Below are 14085 nucleotides of genomic sequence, written 5' to 3' on the forward strand. Positions count from 1 at the left end.
CTATAAATTAAAGAAGGAAATTAGAAAAACATGTTAGATAATTATGTGCTACTTATCAGAGTTAGTTTATATGTTAAAAAAGTCATGATAATTATATTGAAGTTAACAAAATAAATACCTTTTTATTTAAGTCAGATTAGACTAGTTCTAGCTATAAATTGATTATGAAAATCAATTAAATTACTTAGGTGTTTACATAGTAATTATGAGAGATTAAAATCAATGTTAGGAAGTCGGGATAATTAGGGTATGCATAAAAGTTTAGTTTATCTAATTATTTAGACCAAGATTATCTTTTGTTTAGCAAAAATTAAAAGGGGGAATTAGTAAATCATACTAGATGATTACATGCTATTTATTAAAGTTAAAAATAGATCAAGGTTAAAATTAGTATAGATATTTATGTAAGTCAAATTATACTAAATATAGCTAAAAATTAAACGGGGAAATTAGTAAATCATGCTAGATGAATACATGCTATTCACCAGAGTTAGATTACATGATAAAAAAAGTCGTGATAATTATCTCAAAGTTAGAAAATTAGTATAGGTATTCATCTAAGTCTAACTATATTAATTCTTGCTTAAATTAAAGGAAAAAATTAGTAAATTATGTTATATGATTACATGCTATTCAATAGAGTTAGATTACATAATAAAAAAACCATGATAATTATCTCAAGGCTAGGAAATCAATTTAGTAATTTATCTAAGTCAAATTATTCTAATTCTAGCTAAAAATTAAAGAGAGAAATTAGTAAATTAAGTTAGAAAATTAAAAGATGATTACCAAAGGTCACAAATATCACTATCTATTTATGTTAATTATACCATAGTTAATTAGTCAATTTAGAGAATTATAATTGACCAAAAGTCTATTTTTAGCAAAAGATTAATTAAAATAAATAGACTTTGCGATCAAAAGTTTGTAGAAAAATTACAGTAAGTATAAACCAGTGATATAAAGTTGAAGAAACAAAATAATTAAGAGAGAATAAATAGAATAAATATTAAGATCAAAATAAGCAGATTTCAAGCTTAAAATTCGATGGAAAAATTAGGAAAAAGATATAGAAAATTATAAGAAATTTAGGAGAGCTTAGAAAACCCTTAGAGAAACTTTGGAAAAAGTTATCATATCTATAGGCAAATAAGAAATTACTAGGTCAAGAATTTACCAATTAAGACTACAAATTTAACCCTGACTGGTTTAAGATCGAACACAAAGGTTAAGTTTAGCTTTTGGATAATTGACCTAATGATTAGACGTCCTTTTTAAGAAGGATAAGAAGTTATGGCACCTAAAAGGACCCGAGAAAATCCTACACCTGATGATAAGGACGGAGCTCCAAAAAGAACTAAAACACCGCACGACAACGAAGTTGGACCTAGTAGTAGGCCTACGGAGGAGAGTCTTCAGGTGCGAGCACAGCAGCAGATGACCGATCAGTCCTAGGTGGGTTTTTCATTATTTAATCAAGTCTTTAAATAGTTTAAGTTCTTTTATAAGTTAAGATTGCATACGTAAGGAGTGAGTAAGAATCAAAAAAGGAATAATTGGCTAAAAACGGAAGGTAATTTCCAAGAAACCAACATGCATTGTTTGTAATTAGGAAAGAGTTGTTTGGAATAAGACTGGTTGAATTAGAAATAAGAGTTGTTCCAAGAAACCAACATGCATTGTTTGTAATTAGGAAAGAGTTGTTTGGAATAAGACTGGTTGAATTAGGAAAGATATGATTGATCATCCTTAAGACAGCTTGTCTCAAGACACTTCTGACTCCTTGGTAAAAATTGATGATAATGATAGCTTTTCAGCCACTGATAAGTCGGTTACCCCCATGAACGATGAGTTTCTATTCCGTGTCATGTCTTGATGTTTCTACATAAGTTAGGATACCGTTTTTATCCTAGGGGAGCCGTCCGGTTGTATGGGCAATTGGTTGGTGTATGGGCACCCCGAACCTTGGGTGGGGGTTTATCCACCCCGGATTGTGAACAAGGAATGGGTGTCGTTTTTCGACCTTAGGTGGTTTTGAGACAAGAAGAGTACTGGTCATGGTTATTATGGACAATGTTTTGATTGACAATACCTTGTCTTAAGTTTAAAGATGTCTGTTTGTTAAAGAATACTTTTGAAAATTGTCTTTAATACTTGATTGAAGGAATTATTGTGACGAAAAGTTAAAAGAAACCATTATTTTAAATGTTAAAACAATCTGATAGTAATTAGGAAATAAAAGAATCATGTGTGAGTGTGGGGTGGTAAGTGGGGATTGGCTAAGGTTGTCAATCATGGACGAGTGGATCTGATTGGTCAGGCAACTATCCATCCCCACGCACTAAAAACGTTTAGAAAACTTCTTTACTTGGGAGAGGAGTCCACCAGCGGCGACTGTGCCCTCACATATACTAGGGGGGGAAAAAGCGTTGGTTGAGGATACCTTAGCCCAACTTGTTGAAGTTATAGGGCCGAAATAGTTTTGGACTTTTAACATGTTGTCCCGTTTTTGCTGCGAGACAGGACTGGGTCTTCTTCTAGGGCTATAGACCCAAGCCATTGTCAATGGTAAAAGTCTATTCCTTGGATTTTTCTTGTTTAGGGACTCTGATTTTTATTAGGCCTAGAGACCTGTCAAGGATCCCATCCCGATCTTGGTATAGGCGGGTTGGGGATCTCACAAGTGGTTCAGAGCATGTGTTAATTAAATTCTTGGACCTAAGGAAAAGTTTAAGGTGTTAGGTTGAAATAAGTGATCTTTGACAAATTAAATTAAAGATGTATTTAATTGAAAAGAGGGAGAGAAAGAAAGAGAGAGAATTATCCCCATCTTTGCAGGAAGATTTCCATCAGGCCTACTGTAAATTCATGGAACTCAACATTAGATTTATGAAGACTTGCCTATCCCGACACTATTCAATGCGAAAAAGCGTGATGAAATGGTTAGACAAGAGATTTTCTCCCCACTTGGAGGATCAAGTGGTGAGGATCTGGTGGAATTTTCTTCATTGATGCGGGAGAGTTAGAAGGTTTAGAACTAAATATGAAGAGACTCAAATGGGCCAAAGATCTTCAAGTGATTGAAGTATACTTTCTCATTGGGACGGAGAATCCAAAAGAAACCCTTGTAATAGATGATGTCCAAGTATCACAAAATCAAGGGGTGTTTGACCAAGGTGTCTAAAGTAATCCACCCAGATAGAATTAGACCCATAGGTGTAAGCCCTAGTTTTAGTGGACCAAAAGATGTCATATATTTTGATCCTATATCTGATCCACCCAAAGTCCACAAGATTCTAGTACAGGATTGTCATTGCCTTTGTACATAGTAGGATCTTCATGGTCTGTATTAACTCTTGTACATACTATGGTTGTCATGGGTATGCTATAAGCAGTTTTGTTTATGGTTTGGTAATTGTCTTCATCCTATGTGCAAAAGTTTTAAAGTTAAAAGCATAAGTAAGAGATATTTTATCTGGTACTAAATTCCATTATTCCATCTCAGGGAAATACTCGCGTAAATAGCCTTTACATTGTTGCTCAAGAGAAAAAATTACTACTAAAGCAAGTCCAACTCCCTACCTTCAAGGGAGAGGGACCCAATTTAGAGCGAGATACCGAAGCGTGGTTAGATGCTATGGATGACTATTTTAAATCTGCAAGAACTGCTCAAGAAAACCAAACAATGTTGGGTGTTTTCCCTCTCAGTGGAGATGCCAAACTTTGGTGGAAGCAACACTACAGAGATAATCCCATGAATAGTCCGTCTTGGGAGAAAATGAAGCAGGCAATCAAAGAACGCTATCTCCCTCCTGCACATCAGGCTATTAAGATGAATGAATTCTTTGGTCTACACCAATTAGGACTTTCATTAGAGGAGTACTACACCAAGTTTGTGTCTTTACGACGCTATGCTCCCCAGATGACCATGGAGCAACAAATTGTCCGTTTTTGTCAAGGCCTCAACAAACCCCTGAGTACATGTCTCGAAGCCATGAGGCCTACATCAATACAAGATGCCCTTCTCAGGGCCAAGCCTCTTGCAGCTAAAGGAACCAACTCTACAAGGAACTATAATGGATATAATAACTTTAGGGGAAGAGCCAAGGGAACTTTCAACCAAGGATATCGACAACATGGAGTAGCTGCAAGGGTGAACTTGGAGCAGACCTTCCCAAAAGCTAGGTGCTATGGATGCAATCAAATGGGGCACTATAGAAATAACTATCCTGAAGAGAAAAATGCTCAAACTACTACTAGAGCCATTCCTCAAAATCAAGGAGACAATCTAAGAGGAGGTAGAAATGGACGTCGAGGTAGAGAAAGAGCAAGAGGAGCCAAATCTTATGCAATCATGGGAGAACCAACCTTAATGAATGAGGAAGATGAAAGAGCCACTCGCTTGGCTATAGTTAGTAATCCTAGAGCTCAACAACAATAGGCAGTTTTGTAAACCACTATAAATCGATAATGTAAAACTTTGAGTTACTTATATATTGTAATGGTATACATTATTTTCTTTTCTAAAAATTACTTACGGAATATAAAGTTAGCTTAAAATTATCATTTAATCAAGAAATTAAGCATTGATCCAGCAAATGAGAAAGAGGTTCTCGATAGTAAGACAAGAATTTGAGTCTTGAGAATGAGATAGTTATCAAGAAACCAAATCACAATTCTTCTGCACAAGATAGCCTTCCTTAAAAAATGACATAGATCCAAAAGAACTCTTAGTATGATACTTCTTAAAACCCTTTACATATTGTTGGTCAACCAGGTTAGAGCACAGAGGGGGTACCTCTAGTGCAATAGTGGAAGCTTGTGCCGAATGCAGATTGCTCAAGATGGCAAGAACACGTTGAGCGCATTTAGATTGGCAAAGCTCGAATACATGATGCTTGTCGGACGCTGATTGCTCTGAATGGTCAGTTAGACCGAGCACGTTCATGTTGACAAGGTGGATAAATGGATCTTTTATAGAATGAATTTAACCTTGTTTTTGAGATGATACAATTGGTTTGTAGAGGTTTTCCAGATGGACTCAACACTGAGAGTTTCTTGGGGAAAAATTGGCTAGCAAGTAACTCCAACCAGATTGAATCCTTCAAGCCAAAAAGAACCATTAGACTAATCAGTAACGATTGGTAAAGTGGAAAGATTATCCCACTGAAGATGCCACTTGGAAAAATGAAACCTTTTTTCTCAAAGACTTTCCCAGTTTCGGTTAAGATGAGGGCATCCCAAATTCTTAAGTTGGGGTGATTGTAAGGTCTCCACCTTTCTAGCTGTCAAGAATGAACCCAAGCTTTAGGAGAAAGAATTGATCAGGCAATCAGGTAAAAACACTATCTCAAAAGCAATAAAAAATGGTTTTTTTGGAATCTTGAGCATAGCAAACCAGGGCTAGAAATTTTCAAAACTGGATTCCGATAAAAACTGGCGTAGTTATGGCCCCTGGAAGTTTACATTGTTGATTAAATTAATTAAATAAATTATAAATTTTTGGTAATCATTATTGTAAAAGAATTTTATCATAAAATCCCTAGATATTTACTGATAATTGCAGATATTTTCAAAATTAATCATGAAAAGGGTGAGATAATAGCAAAAAATTGATTTTGTGTATCTGGGGGGCTGTGTGGGGCAGCTATGAACTTGCCTAGGCTGGAATTAGTAGCAGGGCACGCTTGTGGAGTTGTAGGACTGCCTTGGGATGCAAGGTACTGCCATTTCCAGCCTGTGAGTGCCCACAAACCTATAAATATGATCCCTTGCTTCACAATTTAAAACAGACTTGGAGTCCTAACCATTTTTCTCTCACATAGGGAGAAAACTCTACCCAAAAATCACTAGAGAGCAAATCTCTAGCTGATTATCCACGATAATTAGCCTAATCCCTTTTTAATTAGCAAAATTATAAAAATTTACCTAAATTTTCTTAATTAATCTAATTAATTAAGAAGATTAAATATATTTACACTCTAAATTACTCTCTTGATCTTTAATATTCTGCTGATTTCTTAGATTAAGATTTGGGATATTAATCTAATTAATTATTAAGCCATATTAGGATTGAAATTAATCTTTTTGATCATAAATTAAGGATAATTACACTAATTAAACTTAGACTAATATAAAACAATTATCAGATCTGAATTAGATTTTTAAGATGTTAGAAAAATTATCTCTTAATTTTTTGATTAGTTTTTGTAATTAATTAGGTAGAAATTAGTTGTTTTTAATCAAAAGCTGATGGAAAATATATTTAATTAACTCAAAAATTCTTAAGTTAATTATCACAGTTAGAATTTACTATTAGGAATACAGGGTAAATTACTCATTAACAGATAATTAACATAAGTATTTAATTAAACTAAAGTTAACTATTTTTAGCCATAGATTAAAGGGGAAAATTAGAAAAACATGTTAGATATTATGTGCTATTTATGAGAGTTATTTTACATGATAAAAAATATGTGATAGTTATCTTGAGGCTAGAAAAATAATAAAGCTATTTATTTAAGTCAGATTAGACTAATTCTAGCTTTAAATTAAAGAAAGAAATTAGAAAAACTTGCTAGAGATAATTATGTGCTATTTATCAGAGCTAATTTACATGTTAAAAAAGCCATGATAATTACCTAATAATATAGCTATTTATTTTAAGTCAAATTAATTCAATTCTAACTATAAATTAAAGATAAAAATTAGTTAAATTACTTAGATATTTACATAGTAATTATGAGAGATTGAAATCAATGTTAGGAAGCTAAAATAATTAGGGTATGCACAAAAATTTTGTTTATCTAATTATTCAGACCAAAATTGTTTGTTGTTTAGCAAAAATTAAAAGAGAAAATCATTAAATCATGTTAGATGATTACATGCTATTTATCATAGTTAGATTACATGATATTTAAAATTAAAGTGAAATTAAGTAAATCATGTTAGATAATTACATGCTATTTATCAACGTTATATTACATGCTAAAAAAGTTGTGATAATTATCTCAAGATTAGAAAATCAGTATAGATATTTATTTAAGTCAAATTATACTAATTTTAACTAAAAATAAAAGGATAAAATTAGTAAACCATGTTAGATGATTACATGCTATTTATCAGAGTTAGATTACATGATAAGAAAACTGTGATACTTATCTCAAGGTTCAAAAATCAGTATAGATATTTATCTAAGTCAAATTATACTAATTTTAGGTGAAAATTAAAAGGGGAAATTATTGAATCATGCTAGATGATTACATGCTATTTATCAAACTTATATTACATCAATAAAGAAGCCGTGATAATTATCTCAAGGTCAAAAAATTAGTATAGATATTTATCTATGTCAAATTATACTAATTCTACCTAAAAATTAAAGGGGAAAATTGGTAAATCATGTTAGATGATTACATGCTATTTTTCAAAGTTAGATTACATGATAAAAAAACCGTGATAATTATGTCAAGGTTAAAAAATTAGTAAAAATATTTATCTAAGTCAAATTATACTAAATTTAGCAAAAATTTAAAGGGGAAATTAGTAAATCTTGTTAGATCCAATAGTTGATGTGTGTAACACAAATTAGCTTTGAGGATTGAAATACATCACTCAATTGATGCTCAATTGTGAAAAAATTTAATGTATTTCCATGGTAATGATTAATCAATGTGATGAACATGGCAATGTTGCATTCATTTGTGTGTGATTGTGACCGAGATTCATCATGTGTAGCCTCAGAAACCAAAATGACAAATCCAGTTGGATTTGAGGGAAGGAGATTTGGAATATGAGCAATTCAAGATTGTAATGACTGATGATTGGCTATGGAATTGCAATTGGGACGAATTATGCTCTACATTTTGTATATGCATCTCAATTTGTTGAATTGGAAACAACCGTTGTGCATAAGTCTATTCTAACCCAATGTGTGTGCATGTCTAAAGAATCATCATTTTGAAGATGGATAGCATGGTTTCATTGAAATTTTCCCCCATGTCCAAGTAAGAATGGGAGATGCATGAGCACTTATTAAGGTTGATATGGTTCAAAAGTGTTCAATTGAAACATAGAAAGTGAAAAATTAGAGACTTTTCAAGGATGAAAAGTTTTCTTTTCTATTTTGCTAACACTCCATTGCCGCTACACACAAATCATCATGTGACTGTTTGTTTGCTTGGGTGCAACTTTGCTCACACACCCTCGAATTTCTAGTGGGAACCTCCTCTTAAGAGGTTAATAAAAAGAAAAAAGACTGCAGCAACCAGAGCCCTCACTCACCAATTATGGGCCACTTGCCTCATGTTCCTTTCTTTTGATGTCACTTGCTGGCCACAATCCCCGTAGCATGAGGTGCTACACACTTGCTTCCCTTGGGCATGTGCATGCACACGATGCCATTGACATTTTGCTGCAGAATCTGCTACTTAAATGGTATGGTGCCATGGGCTCAAATTCCAACATAACGCAGTTGACTTGGCTAGTATCATCACCCATGGACCTAACAAATCAATCACACATTCAATGCCACTTTTTAATTTTTCGCCTTTAGAGCAGCAATGACAATAGCCTTTTTCATTCATACTCAGCACCTACACACTCTCATGACTACTGCCAGAGGGTGCACGCGGTAGATCCTCTCTCCCATACACTTATTACACTCGGTGGTTTCTTGAAACTACCAATCAGCATTCAGATCCACCTCACCAACAGACACACACAAGCTCTTGGAATCTGGATACGCTCTCCTACCAACATTCACACCACCCCTCTATTTCTATTGCCTATCTTGCATCTTCCCACGTTGATAGGCCATGGCTCCAACCAGATAGGCTGCCAGTAAGTCACACACACACACACACACACACATTCACATTCTTTGCTCTATCGTCGCCTTGCTTGGACTTGGCTTGGCTCACCCACATACTCACACACACTTTTCACGGATCTTTGCTACCATAGATCGTGCAAGGACAAGGCGATTTTTTCTTCATCCAGTTGCAGCAAGAGCCTTCCATTGAGACTTGAGCTCATCAAAATTACACCAGGTGGCAGGCCCCCATTTTTTGCATGACCCCACACCATGATGTCGACAGCCTATTGGTTGCGCACACTCCCAAGATTCGCTCTCTGCCAGTCCTGCGTGAATACTCATATGTGACCACACTGGCCGCCAATGCGCCGCACACACACACACACACACACACACAAAGGCAAGCCTCGCATAGTCCACCCTCCTGAGCTCCCGAGCTTTGTCGCCAAGACGAGCTGTTGTACCCAAGTATGCTTTGCATTTTTATTGAACATTAGGGGTGTTTCCACCCTTAGCTCAGGCACACGTAGACACACCAGCCTCCCGACTTACTCCTGTTGCACTCCGAGCCAAGCAAAAAAGGAAACACGATTAAATAACATGAGCAGGTTCTCAACTTGACCTAAAAACGTATCTCTCAAAGCAACAATTCCATGTTCGAGAGACTTAGCCCACAATTCCTAAGCAAAACACGAATAAAGCTTAACTTCAAGCCACTAAAGAAATTTCATGCATGCGGCTGAGAAGAAATTTCAACTCGTCATTTTGTGACACAAAACCATGTAATTGCTATGATTTGAGCATGTTCATTTTATGAGGATTCATTTTTGTTTGAGAATTGGGAATTATAAGGTCAGCTGATTTTTTGGCATTATGAGCGAATTGATCAATGTGAACTTTCTCATGCTCTCCTCATAAGTTAATTCCATAGAGTTGCTAGGTTTTTGTACTTGGTTTGTATGCAAAATGCTTTCATGTATTGATGGTTTTGCTCTATGTTGAAAGGGTATTCGCCAATGGTTTTGTTGACCGTCGATAAAGTTGATAGTCACTTCCTCATATTCTTCCTCTCTTTTTGTATGTCATACTCACTACTCGAGAACAAGCAAGCAAAGCATCAGCTGTATGTGCTGATTGTGAATATTTCTATGCGCCTCATTGAATAATTTTGACTTATGCATTGGGTCAATGCTTGGTGTGATTGTAATCCTCGTCGCACTAAATGAAAAATCCTCTGTGATATGCATGAGAGATTCATTTGAGAGCTACATTGAGGATGCATACATGCAGCTTGATGGAGAGTGTGCATTAAAGTTTGGATTTGACATTGCTTCTACATTTTAGTTCTTGAATTGAATGTAAAATCATTTCATCGCAATAAAATTGAGCTTTGTTGAAAGACAAAAGGGTACCATTTGAATTTATGATTGAGCTCGATATTTTGGGTGCTTGATGTGCATGTATAAATGCTTTGGCACTAACAATTGTGCTTTGTTTTGAAGGGTTGTGAGAACATGTGAGCTTCCATTAATCCAATGAGAGTCGGCATTGCAACATAGTGCATTATTTGGATATTTAGAATTATTCCAATTCTTTTGACTAAAAGTTGTATACATGCTAGCTCATAGATTGGTCTGAAGTGAAAATGTTTTCATTTGAGCTAGTGTTTACCCAACTTTTTTGGAACTTTAAATTGCAAAATTTGGCTATATAGAGCCATTCACTTTCATTCCAACAAGTTGCAGTCATCTCTAGCTCATAAATTGCTCTAAAATTGTAAAATTTATGTGAGCTACTTGTTAGCCAACTTTTTTGGAGAGCTTTAGAATTGCAAAATTTGGCTTTCAAGAGCCACTTCATCTTATCAAACTTGTATTATTTCTAGCTCTTGGCTTGTTTTAGATTGCACATTTCATTTGAGCTAGAAATTAATCAACTTTTTATCATGCATGAGAGATTGTAAAAATTGCAAATTTGCTTATGTAGACGCATTATCTCTTGCATTTTGTTGTGTATGCATAGATTTGCTATCGAAGAGCATCATGTGCATAACCAAAGGCACTTTTTTCCCTTGGGTTTTTTCCCTTTGGCAAATTAGGATATTGACCCTAGCATCAGGATTTCATTAATATTTTTTGTGTGTGGCTTTCAATAAAAGGCTTTTGGAGCTTGTGTTTACACTTAGCTTCAAGAGCTTGGATTGTAAATAAAAGGATCAAAAGACTTCTCTACACAAAGTGGATGCTTGCTGAAGGATGCTCAAAAGAGCATGAACAGGTGAAATCCTTCCATGATATTTCTCTTTTGTTTATCTCTCCATTCTCTATGCTTGGATTAAGTAAGTCTGCTTCTAAGATATGGTTTCTTCCATTTTCAAAAACTAGGCATACTAAAGTTTCAACACTTTACTTTGTGAATATTAAACTCATTAAAAATTTGGTTTTATGTGTGTTAATCATAGGTAATTGGCCTTCGACCTAAAGTTAATGTAGGATCATTTCTTGTTAGTTCTAGATGAAGCACCTCGATTGGCATGTGGTGATTGGAGAGGCCAACATCAATTCAATCAGTGTGTGCTTGTCATGAGTGTGCTTTGGGATTCTAGTCTATGGAAAGTTGGACTTTGGTGGGTTTAATGTGTATAGGTGATGCTTGATTGATGATGTGAAGTCATCACACACACTCAAATCTAGAATAATGAGAAGGTGAAACTACTTCATGACATAATGGAATATAGAAGAATTAAGACTGATGAAGAAAGTAGAGAATAGATTAAGAAATGCTTCTCTTAATTACAATGGATTAGTACTAGCATTCTAAGCATGGGCATTAAGCTCAAGGCTAGGCCATCCATAAAGTGAACACGAGAGAGAGAGAGAGAGAGAGAGAGAGAGAGAGAGCTCTCAAGAATGGATCCTCAAGAATGACTACTCAAAAATGAAGCCTCCTTGCATAAAGGCTTGCACCACAATCCTTTCTACTATGGGATTAAGTTTGAGCCCTCTAGGTAGCATATACAATTTGGAACTCCCAATGAGTACAAGACCTTATACAATGTAAATAGAAAATATTGTGCACATCCATAGCAACTCTCCAACTTGGTGCATAATCAGTGTAACATGTGTTAGCCGTTGCTAACAGAGTGTGACCAATGATATCCTGATTCATCAGGGTATGACATATATTGCTTATTCTAATGGTATGGGACACTAGAATAGGTAGTATGTGGATGATGACAAGCATAAGCAATGTTATTCGATTTTGTGATTTTTTTTCAATATGTGCTACTTCTAACACAGAGTCGTAACCATTGTTTTTTGCTAAGTATGATTGAAAATTTTTAACTTTGCAAATGATGACACTTGCTTTCCAATGGAGAGGTATGTAATGGAAATGATAAATTATTGTATTTATTGTTCATTGCAGCTAACAAGTGGCAAAGGCATAGATGCTTTATGGAATGTATGAAGGATACCAGATTATTATCATTGTATTATTAAAGTGCTATATATGAGCTATGGCTAGTTAATGTCCGATCAAACAATGTGTATTCATTTTGAGCATTCAGAAATATTAAATACATGTAAGAGGAAAATGCTCACTCTTGCACGGGGGGAGATTGCACCTATCGCATGTGTCTACTCTTCTCCTATCTTTTCTTCTCTCTCGCCGTGCTGGTGTAGCACTTTGCTCTAGGAGATGCATCTGTACGTGCTCTTCTACTCTCTATCTCTCTATTCACATATTGCGTGGGCTATGCGTTGTGCGATACGTCAGGCCATGCAAATTTGTTGTTTTATGGCTTGTGGTGTGCTATTTTGGGTATTTTGCAGGGCCGCTATGCTCCCGTTTGTAGCACTCTCTCTCTCTCTCTCTCTCTCTCTCTCTCTCTCTCTCTCTCTCTCTCTCGTCAAATAGATCTTTGAGGTCTCTTTGGATTGTCCCTCTGATATTAAAACCTTCTCCTATTAAACCTCACATAAAGCCTTTTTAGTGTGCCAAGCACATGCCACAACAACACCTTGTGCTAACTTCTCATTTTTAGCTCATGTTCAATCTCTCTCTCTCTCTCTCTCTCTCTCTCTCTCTCTCTCTCTCTCTCTCTCTCTCTCTCTCTCTGAAGCTAGGAAATAGCTAACAAAAGCTATTAACAAAGAATATATAAAATGAAATCATATTGCTTCTTTCTAGCCATCAAAATTCTACATTAGATACCCTCGCATATTGTTGCCTTCACACATGCTCTCTCTCTAACTATAATAGAGCATCTCTCAAAAAGTGAGATTGGTGGTTGTTCTTTATACCCAATGTAGATTCTGATACCATCCTCAACACCTGCGTCTAGTCCAAGCATACCCACTTGTCCCCTGCAACAAGAGCATGCCCTCCTCACCTGAGGCAAGCTTGGTTGCATGTATAAAAGGGAGTAAATGACTCCTTCGTGCACAGAGAGAGAGAGAGAGAGAGAGAGAGAGAGAGAGAGAGAGAGAGAATTATGTAAGAGTGACATACTCATAGGAGGGTGATGGAAAAGCATGAATAGTAGACTCTCAACATACTCAAGAATTACAATAGTGTGTGTAATGTGAAAGACAGAAAAAGGCAGAAGTTGAAACCCATCACTAAATATTTCAAATTTGAACGTTTTCATCACCTCTGGTTGGAGCTAGGTGAACGATGCTTTTGACCCTTGGGTAGCTAGGTGCAAGTATTTGGTTGATAATGCTTTCAGCCTATAGGCCACAAGGCCCTCAACCGACACCTTGGGCCGTAGGGTGCCCCATGGGCAAGGCAGCTTCTCCGTCGATTGGTTTCCTCCATCAAGAGGCAGTTGCTTCGTCGATTGGTATCCTCCATCAAGGACTTCTTGGCCAGGCACTTGAGGAGTGCAATAATGTTCTAGCCAAGCCACTACCAAGGGGTGAGAGAGAGAGAGATAGAGAGAGAGAGAGAGAGAGAGAGAGAGCATGGTCGTTTTCCCTCTCATCGCATCTTTAGTAGCACACTAGCAACAACACATATTTGCTAACACTGGTGCAGAGTGTAACACACATGATGCACGGGTTGGAGTCATCCCCATCGAGGCCATTAGCCACTGCCACCCATGTGCAAGCCGTGAACTCTAGCTCTACCTATTTCCACTCTATGATTTCTCCTCACATTCGTGCATGCAATGAACAGTTACACATACATGGCCCTTGGATGCACCACAACTGAAACACTCCTCAAGATCGCTCGCTCCTCGGATCCTCATTAGCAGGATCCTCACC

Source organism: Adiantum capillus-veneris, chromosome 6 (genome assembly GCF_014529385.1).
Source record: "Adiantum capillus-veneris isolate H3 chromosome 6, ASM1452938v2, whole genome shotgun sequence".
In the NCBI taxonomy this organism is placed as follows: Eukaryota; Viridiplantae; Streptophyta; class Polypodiopsida; order Polypodiales; family Pteridaceae; genus Adiantum; species Adiantum capillus-veneris.